The 18,755-nt window shown below is 39.8% G+C and overlaps 1 protein-coding gene and 1 pseudogene across 1 annotated transcript in view; both read right to left on the bottom strand.

The window, feature by feature from the left end:
- Csmd1 (CUB and Sushi multiple domains 1) overlaps positions 1-18,755 on the bottom strand; it is a 1,555,059-nt gene that overhangs the window by 779,339 nt on the left and 756,965 nt on the right. The window lies entirely within an intron of this gene.
- Positions 219-3,049, bottom strand: LOC129677783 (heterogeneous nuclear ribonucleoprotein H2-like; annotated as a pseudogene).

Genomic DNA, 18,755 nt, shown 5'->3' with positions numbered 1-18,755 from the left:
CACGGATCACAGCTTATGATGCAAATCTGTTAGTTTTAAAGTTTGTTCTTTCTCAAAAAAATAATGAGAAAGAAGAAAGAACTGAGCAATAGTGATCAGAAGCCATTGTGTTTCCAATTTACCAATCATACTGGATATGCTGGACAGCCTTCCTTCTCTATCCAGTTCTTATAAATACAGCTTTTATTTCTATAGAAGCTGTTTGGCAATCCCTCTCCCTAAGCAAGGTTTGACTGATAGTCCCTTGAGTGTTCCTGAAGAACTTGTTCATATCAGCTCAGACTGCTCTTACCACCATAACCTCTTCCATAACCACTACCTAGCTGCTGGCTGGCAGCTTCTCCATAACTAGACTGGTTGGATAAACCCATCCCTCCCATCATCTGGCTACCATAGGTACTACCTTTGCCTCTGCCATAGAATTCAGAAAGAATTCTACATAACTATGATCATAAGTTCCTCCACTTGTCCCTGCAGTAGAAATCAAGAAGAGCTCCACATACCCGTGCTGTGTATTTGCTTTATCTTTTGCAATAGCTGCCACAGCCTCTTCATGAGTAGCAAACTCAGCATCTGCCTCACCTGTACCTCTGCCAATGGAACCTACTTCAATGTGTACTCTTGTGGGATTAAGAGGTGTAAAAAGCTCTGTATCCCATTTTAATTGGATTATTTGGTTTGTAGATGTTTAACTTCTTGAATTCTTTGAATATTCTGGATATTATTCCTTTCTTGGATGTAGGATTGGTGAAGATATTTTCCCAGTCTGTAGACTGCCGTTTAGTTCTATTGATGATAGTGCCCTTTGCTTTACAGAAACTTTTCAGTTTCATGAGATCCCATTTATTAATTGTAGATCTTAGACCCTGAGCTGTTGGTGTGTTCAGGAAGTTGTCTCCTGTGCCAATGAGTTCAAGACTCTTACCCACTTTCTCATCTAGCAGATTTAGCATATCTGGTTTTATTTTGAGGTCTTTGATCCACTAAGACTTGAGTTTTGTGCAGGGTGATGAATATGGATCTATTTTTTCATTTTTGTGCATGTGGACATCTAGTTGGGCCAGCACCATTTGTTGAAGATGCTGTTTTTTGTTTTTGTTTTTTTTTTTTTTTTTCCATTGTATGGTTTTGGCACCTCTGTAAAAAATCAGGTGTGCATAGATGTGTGGGTTATTTCTGGGGTTTCAGTTGAATTCCATTGATCAACCAGCATACACAGAAGTAAACAGAGAATCCTAAACAGAGGAATCTGTAATGGCTGAGAAGCACTTAAAGAAATGCTCAATGTCCTTACTCATAAGGGAAATGCAAATTAAAATTACTCTGAGATTCCACCTTACACCTGTCAGAATGGCTAAGATAGAAAACTCAAGTGACAACACATGCTGGAGAGGATGTGGAGAAAGGGCTAACACTCTTCCATTGCTGGTGGGAGTGCAAACTTGTACAAACTTTCCACTTTGGAAAACAATCTGGCACTTCTCAGAAAACTGGAAATAGCCATACGTCAAGACCGAGCTATACCCCTCCTGGGCATACACCCAAAAGATGCTCTACTATACAACAAGGACATTTGTTCAACCATGTTCATAGCAGCTTTATTCATAATAGCCAGAATCTGGACCCAGACGTCCCTCAGTTGACAATACTACTCAGCCATTAAAAACAGGGAAATCATGAAATTTGCATGTAAATAGATCTAACTAGAAAAGATCATCCTGAGTGAAAAAACACAGACCCAGAAAGACACACATGATACACTAACTTATAAGCAGATTTTAGTCATATACTACAGGATAGACATATTACAATGCTTAGTAGTATGGGCTTACCCCTATGGACATCTTAGGCTTTATGTGATCCCACTAGTTAGAGCAATGGGGGATATCTCTGACATGGACTATATTGCCTCCTTTGTGATCACTCCCCCCTGATGGGGCTTCCCTACAAGGCCACAGGGGGCCACACGGGAGGAAGACACAGTCCTCATGTGAATAGGTGAGCTGAGATGTCTGAGTAGGGAGGGCCCCCTATTCTAAGGAATAGGGGAAACAGGAAGCTAGAGAGAGGGTGGGACTGGGAGGAGAGAAGGGAGGGGGCCTATGACTGAGATGTAAATTGAATTAATAAAGAAGATTAAATGAAATAAGAGGTGAGGGAAAACTGTAGATATCATTGTCGGTAGTTCTGTATGGTAACCCCCTCCTGTGTATGAAGTGCCCTGTGGTGGAAAATAGACCAGCCATCTCCATGTCTACGATCAGACATTCCCGAGAAGCAGTAGCTTAGGTCACTTCCAAATCTATCAAACCCCAAACCATACCCGTCATTATAACCTCTACAGTCATCATAGCCTCCACCACAGGCACCCTGCCTCTTCCTTCAAACCCAGCTCCTTGCCAATGTTATTATACCCTCTTAAGGTCCCCAGCCTGGGGTTGCAGAGTCACAAACTTTCGAGGGGCATCATAGTGGTTCAGACCTCAGCTCTGCTACTCTTGAAGATTTCAGTGTACCTGTTCCCTATTGTTTCCTTATGTTTCTTTAAGGCCTTTTTGCCTTTCTCCTGTGAACCAAACTGCACAAAAGCCTCCCCTGTGCTGCACCCCTGAAAGTCTGGCAGTGTCGCCCAGTTTGGCATAATTTCCAACCTTGAAAATAACTGAAAAATTTCTTCCTTGCTACAGCCAAATGGGAGTCCTCTAGGATATACAAAGCCATCATTGGCAGTATCAGAAATATTTGGCGCTGTATGCTTCAACATCCAATCCATTTCAACACTGTCAGACTTGAGTACATCAACATATCTGTGTCCCATGGTTTCTTCAACTGTCTTTAAAGCCAATTTTACTTTATCTTCAGATTCATGTTCGACAGATGCTTCACCACTTGGTCTGCCTTCTCTGGTGTAGATAAAATGAACACCTGATGTGTCATTTTGGATTTTGTGATCAGAGAAGAAGTGCATCATTTCCTCAGCCAAGCAGGATGAGGGAAGGCCCCTGACCTTCACTGTGAACCTCTCCCTGCCCTCTGTGCTCAGCGTCATGGTGACTGGTGGGCTCTTGGTGGCAAGGTTGGCTCAATGCAATTTCAATGTGGCCTTTAACCCTGCTAGAGTTTCTTCCAGGAATCTGGTAAACAGAAATATTTTTTTTAATGTTTTCTGTGATACTCCAAGGAGAGTGGGAAGTTTTTCTCCTTCCCTCAAACAGCTATAGCGAGACAATAGATGATGACCAGAACTAATTCTGCAATTAATCATGTCTATACTTATTATTTACTGTGTATGCAACTTCTCAGTACATGGACACTTCTAAATATTACTATAAAACTGTCAGGTTTATGCATGGATACATCATAAACATAAATGAGCATTAGGAAACAACATTACTTAATATTTAGAATTTATTCTTCTATGTAGTTTCTTAGCATGCTCCCAAATTAAATTGTTTCAATGCAAAACCAGCTGCAATACCAGATTTGTTACATTAAAATCACAAACACTTTTCACCAGTGAATCTAGCATCCAACATAATATAATAGTTGAATGGCTGAAATATGTATATTTAAATCAAGCCTTTGAGACTCACATGCACTGAATAATTCTTTTGTTATTGTTTTGTTTTTTTTTAAATTCTTTATTAATTACACTTTATTCACTTTGTATGCCCCCTGTGGTTCTCTCCCTCCTTCCATCCCAATTCCTCCCTTCCTCCACCCTCTGATGCATGCCCCTCCCCAAGTCCACTGATAGGGGAGGTCTTCTTTTCCTTCCTTCTGATCCTAGTCAATTAGGTATCATCAGGAGTGGCTGCATTGTCTTCTTCTGTGGCCTGGTAATGCTGCTTTCCCCTAAGGGGGAGGTACTTAAAGAGCAGGCCAATCAGTTCATGTCAGAGAGAGTCCCTGTTCCTATTACAATGGAACCCAATTGGATACTGAACTGCCATGGACTACATCTGTGCAGGGGTCTTAGGTTATCTCCATGCATGGTCCTTGGTTGGAATAGCAGTCTCAGGAAAGACTCCTCTGCTCAGATTTTTTGGTTCTGTTGCTCTCCTTGTGGAGTTCCTGTCCTCTCCAGATCTTACTGTTTCCCGCTACTTTCATAAGCTTCCCTGCACTCTGCCCAAAGGTTGCCCAAAAGTGTCAGCATCTGCATTGACAGTCTTCAGGGCACAGCCTTTCAGAGGTCCTCTGTGTCAGGTTCCTGACTTGTTCCCTCTTTTCTCCTTCTTCTGATGTCCATCCTCTTTGCCGTTCTGGATGCGAATTGAGCATTTTAGCAAGAGTCTTCCCTCTTGATTAGTTTCTTTAGGTGAACAGATTTTAGTAGGTTTATCCTATATTATATGTCTATATGAGTGAGTATATACCGTGTACATCTTTCTGCTCCTAGGATAGCTTACTCAGGATGATCTTTTCCAGATCCCACCATTTATCTGCAAATTTCATGATTTCTTTGTTTTTTATTGCTGAGTAATATTCCATTGTGTAGATATACCACAGTTTGTGCATCCATTCCTCCAATGATGGCATCTGGGCTGTTACCAGCTTCTGGCTATTAAAATAAGGCTGCTACAAATATGGTTGAGCAAATGTCCTTATTGTGTACTTGAGACTCTTTTGGATATATGCCTATGAGTGGTATAGCTGGATTTTGAGGAACCGCTATTCCTAGTTGTCTGAGAAAGCACCAGATTGATTTCCAGAATGATTGTACAAGTTTACATTCCCACCAGCAGTGGGGGAGGGTTCCACTTTCTCTACAACCTCTCCAGCATGTGTTTTCTCTTGAGTTTTTTATTTTGGCCATTCTGACAGGTGTAAGGTGAAATCTTATGGGCGTTTTGATTTGCATTTCCCTGATGGCTAATGAGGTTGAGCATTTCTTTAAGTGTTTCTCTGCCATTAGATATTCCTCTATTGCGAATTCTTTGTTTAGCCCTGTACTCCATTTTTTAATTGGATTACTTGATTTTTTGCTGTTTAAGTTATTTAGTTCTTTATAGATACTTTATAGATACCTTCTGTCAGATATAGGGTTGGTGAAAATCCTTTCCCAATCTGTAGGCTGTTCTGATGACAGTGTCTTTTGCATTACAGAAGCTTTTCAGTTTCATGAGGTCCCATTTATTGATTGTTGTTCTTAGAGGCTGTGTTGTTGGTGTTCTGTTCAGGAAGTTATCTCCTGTGCCAACGAGTTTAAGGCTCTTCCCCACTTTTTCTTCTAAGTGGTTTAGTGTGTCTGGTTTTACGTTGAGGTCTTTGATCCACTTGGACTTTAGTTTTGTGCAGGGTGATAAGTATGGATCTATTTGCATTTTTCTACATGTAGACATCAGTTAGACCAGCACCATTTGTAGAAGATGCTGTCTTTTTTTCATTGAATGGTTTTGGCATCTTTGTCAAAAATAAGGTGTCCGTAAGTGTGTGGATTTATGTCACTGTCTTCTATTCGATTCCATTGATCCACCAGTCTGTTTCTATGCCAGTACCATGCAGTTTTTAGTATTGTTGTTCTATAGTACAGCTAGAGATCAGGGATGGAGATACCTCCTGAAGATCTTTTACTGTAGAGAATTTTTTTTTATCAATTCTGGGTTTCTTGTTGTTTCATATAAAGGTGAGAATTTTTTTTTCAAGGTCTGTAAAGAATTTTGTTGTTAATTTGATGGGAATTGCATTGAATCTGTAGATTGCTTTTGGTAAGATGGCCATTTTCACTATATTAATCCTGCCAAGCCATAAACATGGGAGATCTTTCCATCTTCTGATATCTTCTTCTAATTCTTTCTTCAGAGACTGGAATTTTTTTTTTTTTCATACAAATCTTTGACTTGCTAGGTTAGGTTCACACCAAGGTACTTTATGTCCTTTGTGGCTATTATGAAGGGTATTGTTTCCCTAATTTCTTACTTGGCCCTTTTGTCTTTTGTATATAGGAGGGCTACTGATTTTTTTTTTTGAGTTAATTTTGTATCCAGCCACTTTGCTGAAGGTGTTAATCAGCTGTAAGAGTTCCCTGGTAGAATTTTTGGGGTGACTCAGGTATACTATCATATCACCTGCAAAGAGTGATACTTTGACTTCTTTCCAGTTTGTATCCCCTTGATCTCCTTCAATTGTCTTATTGCTCTAGCAAGGACTTCAAGAACAATGTTGAAGAGATATGGAGAGAGTGAACAGCCTTGCCTTGTCCCTGATTTCAGTTGGATAGATTTAAGTTTCTCTCTGTTTAGCTTGATGTTGGTTATAGGCTTGCTGTATATTGCTTTTACTATGTTCAGGTATGTGCCTTGTATCCCTGATCTCTCCAAGACTTTAAACATGAATGGATGTTGAATTTTGTCAAATGCCTTTTCAGCATCTAAGGAGATGATCATGTGGTTTTTCTCCTTCAGTTTGTTAATATGGTGGATCACATTGATGGATTTCCATATATTGGACCACCCCTGCATATCTGGGATGAAGCCTCCTTGGTCATAGTGGATGATATCTTTGATGTGTTCTTGTATTCGGTTTGCAAGTATTTTGTTGAGTATTTTTGCATCAATGTTCATAAGGGAGATTGGCCTGAAATTCTCTTTTTGTTGGGTCTTTGTGAGGTGTAGGTACCAAGGTGACTGTGGCTTCATAGAATGAGTTTGGTAGTGTTCCTTCTGTTTCTATTTTCTGGAATAGTTTGAAGAGTATTGGTGTTAGCTCTTCTTTGAAGGTCTGATAGAATTCTGCACTGAAACCATCTGGCTCTGGGCTTTTTTGCATCGTAAGCTTTCAATGACAGCTTCTTTTTCCTTAGGGGATATATGACTATTTAATTGGTTTACCTGGTCTTGATTCAGCTTGGCATGTAGAATCAGTCAAGAAAATTGTCCATTTCATTTAGATTTTCAAATTTTGAGGCATATAGACTTTGGAAGTAAGACCTAATTATTCTTTGGATTTCTTCAGTGTCTGTGGTTATGTCCCCCTTTTCGTTTCGGATTTTGTTGATTTGGGTAGTTTCTCTCTGCCTTTTAGTTAGTTTGGCTAAGGGTTTGTCTATCTTGTTGATTTTCTCAAAGAACCAGCTTTTGGTTTCAATGATTCTTTGAATTGTTTTCTTTGTTTCTAATTTATTGATTTCAGCCCTAAGTTTGATTATTTCCAGCCATCTACTCCTCTTTGGTGTGTCTGCTTCTTTTTTCTCTAGGGCTTTTAGGTGATCCATTAAGTTGCTTGAATATGATGTTTCAAATTTCTTCTTGAAGGCACTTATTGCTATGAACTTTCCTCTTAGCACTGCTTTCATTGTGTCCCATAAGTTTGGGTATGTTGTGCCTTCATTTTCATTGAATTCTAGGAAGTCTTTAATTTCTTTCTTTATTTCTTCTCTGACCCAGCTGTCATTTAGTAGCAAGTTGTTCATTTTCCATGTATGTGTAGGCTTTTTGCTATTTTGGCATTGAGGTCCAGCTTTATTCCATGGTGATCAGATAGGATACAAGGGATTATTTCAATCTTCTAGTATCTGTTGAGTCTTGCTTTGTGACCAACTATATGGCCTATTTTGGAGAAGGTTCCATGAGGTGCTGAGAAGAAGGTAAATTCTTTTGTGTTTGGGTGAAATGTTCTGTAGATGTCTATGAGGTCCATTTGATTCATGACCTCTCTCAAAGTTATTGTTTCTTTGTTTAATTTCTGTTTTGTTGACCTGTCTTTTGTTGAGATGGGTGTTAAAGTCTCCCACTATTAATGTGTGGGGGTCTATGTGTGGTTTAAGTGTTATTAAAGTTTCTTTTACAAATGTGGGTCCCCTTGCATTTGGGGCATAGATGTTCAGGATTGTGATATCTTCCTGGTGAATTTTTTCCTTGTGAGTATGAAGTATCCTTTTCTATTTCTTTTGATTAATTTTGGTTGAAAATCTATTTTATTTGATATTAGAATGGATACTTCTGCTTGCTTCTTGGGTCCATTTGCATGGAAAACTGTCTTTCAGCCCTTTACTCTCAGGTAATGTCTATCTTTGTGACTTAGGTATGTTTCTTGTATGCAACAGATTGTTGGGTCTTGTTTACGCATCCATTCTGTTAGTCTGTGTCTTTTTATTGGAGAAGTGAGTCCATTTGATGTTGAGGGAGATTAATGACCAGTGGCTCTTAGATCCTTTGATATTGATGTTGGCTATGGTAGTGTTTTTGTGTGTTTGGCTACTTTTGGTTTTGCTGTAGTGAGGTTATTTATTTCCTGTGTTTTCTTGAAAGTAGTTAGTTTTCTTGGGGTGTATTTTTCCTTCTAGTATCTTTTGTAACTCTGGATTTGTGTGTAGGTATTGTTGAAATTTGCTTTTGTCTTTGAATATCTTGTTTTCTCCGTCTATGAGGACTGAGAGTTTTGCTGGGTACAGTAGCCTAGGCTGACATCTGTGTTGTCTTAGGGTCTGCATGATATCCAACCAGGTCCTTCTGGCTTTCATAGTTTCTGTTGAGAAGTCAGGTGTGATTTTGATGAGTTTGCCATTATATGATACTTGGCCTTTTCCCCTTGCAGCTTTTAGTATTTTTTCTTTGTTTTGTATACTTACTGTTTTGATTATTATGAGGTAGGAGAATTTTCTTTTCTGGTCTAATTTATTAGGTGTTCTGTAGGCCTCTTGTATTCTTATAGGCCTCCCCTTTAAGTTGGGGAAATTTTCTTCAATGATTTTGTTGAAAATATTTTCTGGGCCATGGAGGAGGGAATCTTCTTTTTTCTCTATTCCTATTATTCTTAGGTTTTGTCTTTTTATGTTGTCTTGGATTTCTTGGATGGTTTGTGTCAGGAATATTTTAGATTTATTATTTTGTTTGATGGATACATCAAATTCTTCCATTGTATCTTCCACACCTGAGATTCTTTCTTCCATCTCTTGTAGTCTGTTGGTTATGCTTACCTCTGTAGTTTCTGTTTTCTTTCCTAGATTCTCCCTCTCCATGATTTTCTCCATTTGTGTTTTTCTTAATTTTTCCAATTTTATCTTCAGATCTTAAACCGTTTTGTTGATTTCCTTCACCTCTCTGACTGTATTTTCCTGTTTGTTTGGTTTTTTTTTTCAGTTCTTTCAGCTGTTTGAACATTCCTCTGTTTCTTTTATTTTTTTTCAGTGATTTAATCATTTCCTCTCTGAAAGCCACAAACTGTTTGGCTGCATCTTCCTGTATTTCTTTACGGATGACCATAATCTGTTTTATTATATCTTTCCCTAATTCTTTATGCATTTTATTTGCTTCCTCCATTAACCTCTTCATAAGCATAGATGTAAGGTCATCTTTTTGAATTTCACTTATGTTAGGGTGTCCAGGGCTACTTGCCCTGGACAACTGGGTTCTAGGGATGCCATATTGCTTTGCCTTTTGTTGGTTGTGCTTTTTCGCTGGCCTCTATCCATCTCTCTGTCTCAGGTGTGGTCTGTTAAATTTTGGTGCCTGCTGGGTCCTGGGGTGGGAAGAATCCACTTGGCAGTGTTCTGAATTTCTCCTCTGCTTTTTGGGTTTTGTCAACTGAAAGGTGGTTTCTCAGGAACTGTCACAGTTCACTTCAGGTGTATGGACTTGTGTGGTAACTGTGGTGTTCCAGAAGGCTCTCCTCTCTCCAGTAGTGGTCCTGGTGATGACTGCCCTGCTGCTGGGTTTCTTGCTCTGAATTTATTGAGCAGCAGCTGTTGCTCTTAAGTTGTAATTTTTGAAGAACCAGGGATTCCCACAGTTTTGTCAGTTTAGCTAGGGATAACTGGTTGATCCTTGGAGCAGTATCTGAGGGCTGCTGTAATAGAAATCTGGCTTTTGTAGGTCTGAGGATGCAGCTGTGTGCCCCAGTGCCCTAGCGGTATTCAATAATGGTGGGTGAGCACAGTGCTCATGCCTGCAATAGAAGCCTAGAGCCTAGAGTCTGCATGAATCCAGAAAGTTTTTTGGAGCTGGGTGTCCTGAGCATTGCACCTGATGATCCCCCCGCTGTTGGGTTTCCTCCTGACAGAGACACCCCAGTCTTTGCTTTGGGGACAGCCTTTCTGTCTGTGATTGCGAGTAGAACCCGCAGGCACAGACTTACATGGCTCCACCTTTCTTCCTTTCTGGGGATTGCGTTCCTGGGCATCTGCTGAAACTGGGTAATTTTTCCCAAGACCTTTTCGGGGTGATGGTATAGGCTGAGTGCTCTGAGATCAGACCAGCTGTTCCCCTCCCTATGGGTTTGCACCTGACAGAGAAACTCAGTCTCTGGTGCCCTTGGGCCCACAGTTCTATCTGGGGCAGTGAGTCAGGCACAGGCAGGGCTCTGTGCCTGTGCCGGTGCCTGGGTCCCTGGCTCTGGCTCTGGGCTGGCTCCTGGGTGCCGGCAGAACTCTAAGTATTTTCCAGGGGATGTCTGGGTGACCTAAGGTCAGTCCCAATAGTTTCCTGCACCATGGTCGCAGTCTCTAATGTTGTGGTGCCCACAGTCCAGTGTGGGACAGTGATCAGAGCACACTGGCATGTGGCTCTGGGCTGGCGACCAAGCGCCTGGTGGAACCCGGATCTCTTCAGCGGTTTAGCTGGGTGAGTTAAAGCTGATTGAACCCCCTACTGTGGGGTATCCTCTCACCTGAGAAACACAATCACTTGTGTTTTAGGGCTGCGAGTTCTGACTGCTGGTCACAGTGCTGATCCCGCTGTACTGCTGGTCAGAATGAGAGTTGTCCTGGCGCCACCATCCTGCCAAATCTACTGAATAATTCTTATTGGCAAGTCACCTCTCTCCCAAAGTTTTAGAAGGGAGATTTCTGGTGTTTAATGTTCCTAATATTCTCTTCGGGTGATCTACAGGCTGCAGTTTAGTGACTGGAAACTCTGAGGCAGACAATATTTAGGCAGAGTCCAGCAGGTGTCTAAACTAGAAATCTGCAGAATAAACCTCACTGGATCCTTCTGGGAAAGCCCTCAGTAAGCAGTGGTGGTCTGGAACCTGTGAGGGAGAGACTATGCGGCGCCGTGCCCACCATCTGCCCCTCTGCTGAAGCCGAGCTCAGGGGCCCAGACGTACCTACAGTCCTCTGAAAGCACTAAATGCTTTACACTGAGCACAGTGTAAGACATTGGCTCTCTGAAACATGGAGACAACAGAGTTCATAACATTGCAGTACATAAATAAAGATGTTAGAGGTTTGGAAAACAATAGGCATTCCATTCTTCCAGTGATACGAGTGTTTAGAGGTTCAAATATAAAAGGTTAGCCAAGTGTTTGTTCAATTATATTTATTTTAAAAACCCTCAAGATAAGTGAAAATTCGGAGAATGATATTCTTGGGATTCTGTTCTAATTACAATGGACAGTTCACTTTAACTTAAATTCATGAGCAAAATACATGTGACAAAGCAATAACTCATGTTTCTCTCTTTTCAATCTATGTGTGTAAATCAGGATGCCACAATATTACACTTCCATTAAACAAAGCATGAAAAGAGATTAGTAACAACTCCCAGCTAATTTTCATGGAATATGTCATGATCCGCATTTCTCAGATTCTTTTCAGTTCCCAGGGATAATCATATGTTAAAGAAAAAAAATCTATCAGGCTTTGATAGCCATTCTGCTCTGCAGCATGTGGCTTACATGCTGCCTTGTGCTAATTAAATCCCAACTCCATGGTTGGCTACTAACACTTCAGGACCAGGGACAGCTCCAGGCCTCAGCTGCTTGAGTCATAGGAAGGTACAGTTCTTAGTGAAATCGCAGTTCTTGATTTGCCTCAACAGACATAAACTCCACACAGCTCCCAGGCCACACGTGTAATTGTGTTTAATTCACCAAATAAAGAAAAACATATTAAATTCTAGGAAAGCATTGGTGAAGTTGAGTCTTAACTCTAGGTTATTAGTCTTAGCACCACCAGCGTTTGGAACCATGGACATATTTGTTATTATTGGCTTCACTTTGCTTGTAGGAAGAAAAGGTCCTGAAAATAGTTGCCTTTACATGGCTCATTTGTAGCAATTAATTATGAGACATAAGACCCTATAAAAATGGTATAGCAACTTTCAGTCAAGAATCACTATTGCTTAGGAGATGTTTGACTTATTTATAGTTACTAAAATGGGGATGATGTTCATGAACTTTTTAAATGATCTGCTTACCTAAGGCAATTTTACTTGAGAAAATACAATATTATTTGAAAACTGTCTCATTTTGATATAGCTAACATAATTGTTTTCCATAGAATAATGAATAAAACCTGTTTGTAAGCGAACTGAAAAAGGAAATAGCTATCAGATTTTTCTTAGCCAAATTATCTTTTATTTTTTTTTGCTCTAGAAAGACATAATAAGCATTTCAGTTATCAAAGTCCTGTGGTGTATAATCCTCACTAACTCATCTCTAGCCCTGAGAGATGTCTGTGAGGCAAACCAAAGTTAAAGTCCTTCACATTAATAATTCAAGTAGAGATGTGTCTCTTGGCTGATGTGTGCTACAAGCACAGTCTGGACCTACAAGAAAAAGCAACTCTGTGGAAATGGTCAATGTTTTAGTAAACATTTTCTTTATATTTATAAGTGAGATATTGAAAACATTAAGGGTGATTATTAAAAAGAGCTAAATCATTCTTGTATATATATATATATAATATATGGCATGTTTCATTCATCCCTCAAATGTTGCTAACAATAAAAACAGCATCAACATTTTAAAGTTTTAATAATAATTAGTTATTTTATAGAAATTTATATTTAGGAAAATAGAAAAAATGGGGATCTAAATAAATAAATCTTATTAAAAACTCATCCCTTCCTTTTTTGTAACAAAAAAGATCAAGTTAGTATCGAAGCTGCTGGGATAATATTTTGCTGTGAATTTTAGTATGCAACATATTCTTTTAAAATGAATGAGGGGCCCCAAATGTCAATAATTTAATTCAGGTTTTCAGAAACTATCACCCTAAAATTCTCACATGGACATGTGACAGCAAAGCCTAGGTGTGGGCATGGTTCCCACACAAGATTTCTCACATGAATTTTTAAAAAATACATTCTCTGTTAAAATCTTATAAAAAAAATCTTTCATGTTAAGAAAAGGTTGACCAACTAAAGTAAGTCTGAATTTGTCTGAGTTAATCCAGGCAGAATTCACTGTTTTAAATTAGAGGTTTGCCAGCTCTACTGGTTTCTTCTATGAGGGGGAAGCGAATGTGGGTGGAAACAAAGGACACAGATTTCTATTTCCCCTGTGGGAATTTTGAACATCTAAAAAGTCTTTTTTCTCAATTTAAAATTTCCCTTTCTGGGTATATGTCTAGTTAAAATCTATTTTATACACACAGCTCGAAAACATCAAACAGAACCTGGTTTAGAAGCATAACTTTGCCGTGTCACAAAAAATTGAAAACTCTCAGATCTGCAAAGACAGCTGAGTCATTAAAATAGGGTGTAATGCAGCCTCCCCATGCGATCACCCCATGTGTACAGCAGCGGTCAGTGACTGGGCACACCAGTCCAGGGAGTGCCCATGTCAGTGTTAGCTTATAAAATAAAATGTTTGTGAGGGCATGTACACGCTCTCCTACTTATATCGTCTAGGCAGCCTGCTGTCTGATATTGTCTTCTAGACCTCACAGGGAAGCTGCAGCCAGAAAATCCTAAAAATATGCCTTCCCCAATGAGACCTACATGATGACATCAAAACTCTGAGTATGAATTCTGCAAGACTCTACTTTACATGAAGACCTAAAAGGCTTTTAACGCTGAAAGAGGAAACTTTTCCTGTCTCCACTGTGCTCCAAAAGGTTACTCAACCCAGAGTAGGCTTTAACACACACATAATAGCAACACAACAAATGGGCTCTGCTGGTTGTTTGATTATATATTATGTATCTCTGCTGCTAAAAGTCTCAGCTAGGATCATACCCGTGGGCCTCCAGGAACTTTCCTAACCCAGAGATGCCGCTTCTCTCCCGATTTCTGTTCTCTATCCCAGTCCTATACCCTCACACACCCACCCCTGCTTTCTGCACACTTGGTCCACACCCCTGTTACCTTCCCCACCCCTCTTCCACCCAGTTTCCTCCCTATATTGACTTCAGATGTCTATTTTATTTCCTGTTTTGAGTGAGATTCAACATCTTCCCTTTACCCCTCCTTGTTTTTTTTGGTCTGTGGATGGATTGTAATGTGGTTTCCCTGTACTTTATGGCTAATATCCAGTAATAGGTGAAGAAACACCATGTGTGTCTTTCTGAGTCTGGGTTACCTCAATCAGGATGACCAAGTGGGGCACAGACTTAACCATAAAACTTGATACACTAAATCTAATAAAAGAGAAGGTAGAGAAAAGCCTTGAACTCAGTGGCACAGGAGACCACTTTCTAAACAGAATACCAACAGTCAGGCACTAAAATCAACAATTAATAAATGGTACCTCATGAAAATGAAAAGTTTCTGCAAGGCAAAGAACACTGTCAATAGGACAAAATGTCAGTCTACAGAATGGGAAAAGATATTCACCAATTCTACATCTGACAAAGGGCTAATATAATGTGATTAATAATAATAATAATAATAATAATAATAATAATAATAATAATAATAATAACTAAAGAAGTCTGAGCAAGCTACAAGGAACAAGCCCATAGCAGCACTTCTCCAAGGCTTCTGCATCAACTCTTGATTCTGGCTACTTGCTTTGAGTTCCTGCCCAGCCTTCCCTTGGTGATGGACTATAATGTGGAACTGTGAACACAAATAAACTCTTTTGTATTGCGTTTGGTCATGGTTTTTTATCACAGCAACAGAAAAGTGATTAAGCCAAGCCTGTTCCCGACTTTATGCTGTGGGCCACACACCCTCCCTCTCCTAGGTCTGTATTGTTAGAGCAAAAATCAAGACTTTCCAGGGGCCACAGAAGGAGGTTATATTCCCCTGACTTCCATGTCTCAAGTCCTGGGATGATTCTAACACCATCCTCTGCTGCCACTCTTCCATCCAGGAGCATAGAACACTCCTCCCCATCAAGCTGGTGATTTCAATGGGCATTTACCATAGGAGACTATACCACTAGTCAGCAATTAAAAAATATTGACTTACAAGGATTGTAATTTCACCTAATTTAGAATATCTATTTTCAAAAAAGTCTAGGTAAATAAATAAATACAAATAAACTTGTAAATAACTAATTGTGAAAATGCAGAGAAAGGGTAATTCTTGGACGTGATAGATGATTGATCAGGAAGTAAATTAAATCAACTATAGAAAGGATTGAGGCTCCTTTGGCCCCTTATAATAGCAACAATGTTGCCAGAGAGCCTACTACAGGGTAAACATCTGAGAGGTGTTTAATAAGTTGCTGAGAGAGATAATTGAGTGCCCAATTTTTCTATAACACAATTCCCAACAACTAAGATTTGGAAACAACCATGGTCTTCTATTGTCCTGGTAATCACATATGCAGGATGACACCATGATTAAAGAACAATAGCCTAATACTTACAAACATGAGAACCACCCATTTCATTTACCCACTTTCTTCCCCCTATCTGTAAGCCTGTACTTATCCAGATATCCAGGGCTGTCTTTGCTGCTTCACACTTCCCAATATGCTTTAGATTTGAAGTTCTTTTTCCTTACAGGGTCCTTGAGCTCAAAGGATGCTGGCTATAATAGCACCTAACATGACATAGTAATTTGTGAAATATGAGAAACTAACTTTAAAAAATTTAGAAAAGCATTTGATGTATAGGCTGTGTCCTTCACCGACACCTTTATTTCTTGCCTCCAAAGATACTGCGCTTTATATGCATAGGGAAATTGCCTAACTGTCAGGGGTGCTGAATCCGATGGTGGTGATGATTGTCAGTCATCAAAGTTGAAGTAATGAAAACTTGGGGGAATGGGATAAGTTTGGCTCCTTAGGGAGAGCCTTGCCCTCAAGTATGAGAAGCTGCTGTTTGCAAACTCTTGTCTCCACTTTATCATGTGTTGGCCCCACTAAATTATGTGACGAGCATCCCAAAATGTATGTGGTTCACACACTTGCGTGTTACTGTGTCAATTAAGTAATTGAGTGGGAAGGAAGAGTAGATATTTATAATGCTGGCCGTAAGTCATTGTAAACCAATACCATGGTGCTTCTGGTAGTGGGACTGCCAGGAAGGAGCCTCGCACAATTTCCAGAACTAAATAACCAGAACTTTTGGGAATCAGAAAATACCCTCATTGGACTTAACAGTCAGCCTGCCCACACTACTGATTTTTTTTTCTTTTAATGCGGCTTCTGGAGATGCCACGTCTACACATTCATCAGCATTAGACCATTGACGTTTTCTTTATTATTGAGTTATCTCAATCAATAAGAAGTGACATCTCTCTCAAATTATTTCATTTCATGAACTTTGAATTCTTCCCATGCCATGAATTAGAAAAGGCATGAATATAAATGTATTATTCTCTAATGTAGAAGAACATATTTACCTTGACAAAGTTAAGACTTAATAAAAACTTGATTAAAGAACAAGAAAGATTATTGAGAGGCTGTTATGTCAGCTCTGGCTTTGTAGAATGTATAGTTGCAGAATTGGTAAAGACATTTAGTGTAAGAAAAATCTAGTAGAGGACAATAAGAGAAAAAAAAAACATGCGTAAAGATAAAAGTTCCACAGCCTAGAACTCATTGGCACAGGAGACAACTTCCTGAACAGAACACCAACAGCACAGGCTCTAAGAGCAACAATCAATAAATGGGACCTCATGAAACTGAAAAGCTTCTGTAAAGCAAAGGACACTGTCATCAAAACAAAACGCCTGCCTACAGATTGGGAAAGAATCTTCACTAACCCTTTATCTGACAGAGGACTAATATCGAGTATATACAAAGAACTAAAGAAGCTGAAAAGCAGCAAACCAAGTAATCCAATTAAAAAATGGGGAACAGAGCTAAACAGAGAATTCTCTACAGAGGAATATCGAATGGCAGAGAAACACTTAAAGAAATGCTCATCATCATTAGCCATCAGGGAAATGCAAATCAAAACGACCCTGAGATATCACCTTACACCCATCAGAATGGCCAAGATAAAAAACTCAAGGGACAACACATGCTGGAGAGGTTGTGGAGAAAGAGGAACCCTCCTCCACTGCTGGTGGGAATGTAAACTAGTACAACCACTCTGGAAATCTATCTGGCGCTTTCTAAGACAATTAGGAATAGTGCTTCCTCAAGACCCAGCTATACCACTGCTAGGTATATACCCAAAGTTTGCTCAAGTACACAAAAGGGATATTTGCTCAACCATGTTTATAGCAGCTTTATTTGTAATAGCCAGAACCTGGAAACAACCCAGATGTCCATCAATGGAGGAATGGGTACAGAAATTGTGGTATTTTTACACAATAGAATACTACTCAGCAATCAAAAAGGAGGAAATCATGATATTTGCAGGCAAATGGTGGGATCTAGAAAAGATCATCCTGAGTGAAATATCCCAGAAGGAGAAAGACAAACACAGTATATACTCACTTATATAGACCTATAAGATATAAACATAATGAAATCTATACACCTAAAAAAGATAATCAAGAGAGCAGACATGGGGTAAGATTATCAATCCTCGTTTAGAAAGACAGATGGGATGCGCATTGAACATATGACAGGAGTCTACTGAGTACATTTGAAAGACTCTAACTAGCAGTGTTTTCAAAGCAAAGACTCATGACCAAACCTTTGGCAGAATATAGGGAATCATAAGAAAGAAGGGGAGTTAGTCTGATGAGGAAAGGATAGGAGCTCCACAAGGACCAAATATCTCTGGGCACAGGGTCTTTTCTGAGACTGACATGCAACCAAGGACCATGTATGAATGTAAGCTAGAACCTCTGCTCAGATGTAGCCTGTGGTAGCTCAGTAACCAATTGGCTTCCCATAGTGTAGGGAACAAGGACTATTTCTAACAGGAACTCAATGACTGGCTCTTTGGCCTCCCAACCCCCCAAGGGAGGAGCAGTCCTGTTAGGCCACAGAGGAGAGCTTTGCAGCCAGTCCTGAAGATACCTGATAAAACAGGATCAGATGAATGGGGAGGAGGTCCCCCCTATCAGTGGACTTGGCAAGGGGCACAGTGTAGATGAGGGAGGGAGGGAGGGAGGGACTGGGAGGGAATGAGGGATCGGGACACAGTTGGGATACAGAGTTAATAAAATGTAACTGATAAGAAAAAAAATAAAATTAAAAAAAACTATCAATGAAAAAAAAATATAAAAGTTCCAATGAATTATATAGATTCTCATGCAGAAATCCAGCAAGCATATTGGAACTCCTGGTTCGTGAGGCTGATGGCATTTCTTGGAGGTGACAGACTATTCTAGGAGTAGCATTTAGATGTTAACTGACAATATAAAGTAGAACAAATAAATAAAATAGGCCATTGAACTTTGCTTTTCATTAATTGAAGCCATTATTATGATATATTAGGGGTGGGAATGGAGGTAGAAGAAATAGTTTGAAAGAAAAAAATGTGGTTGGGCTTGAGGTCTAAAGGGTACAGGGAATGACTGAGTCAGCAACAGAATAACCTCCAGGTCACCAGAGTGAGCAAGCCATGACCTGCAACAGACTAGGAAGGAGGGAGAAGAGAGAGGGGACTCAGAATACCCCAATGGCTCTGTCTTTCAAAGGGGTCAATTATTCAAGAGAGCTGTATAAAAGCAGGGGGAAAGGGATTCAGGACTGAGGTCATGAGGTCACTGCCACTGTGAGAGCAGAGAGGTGAA

Source organism: Psammomys obesus, unplaced genomic scaffold (genome assembly GCF_907164565.1).
Source record: "Psammomys obesus unplaced genomic scaffold, mPsaObe1.curated_primary_1811, whole genome shotgun sequence".
Taxonomy (NCBI): Eukaryota; Metazoa; Chordata; class Mammalia; order Rodentia; family Muridae; genus Psammomys; species Psammomys obesus.
The sequence above is the reverse complement of the archived record's forward strand: the minus strand, read 5'-3'. Positions and strand labels throughout refer to the sequence as shown.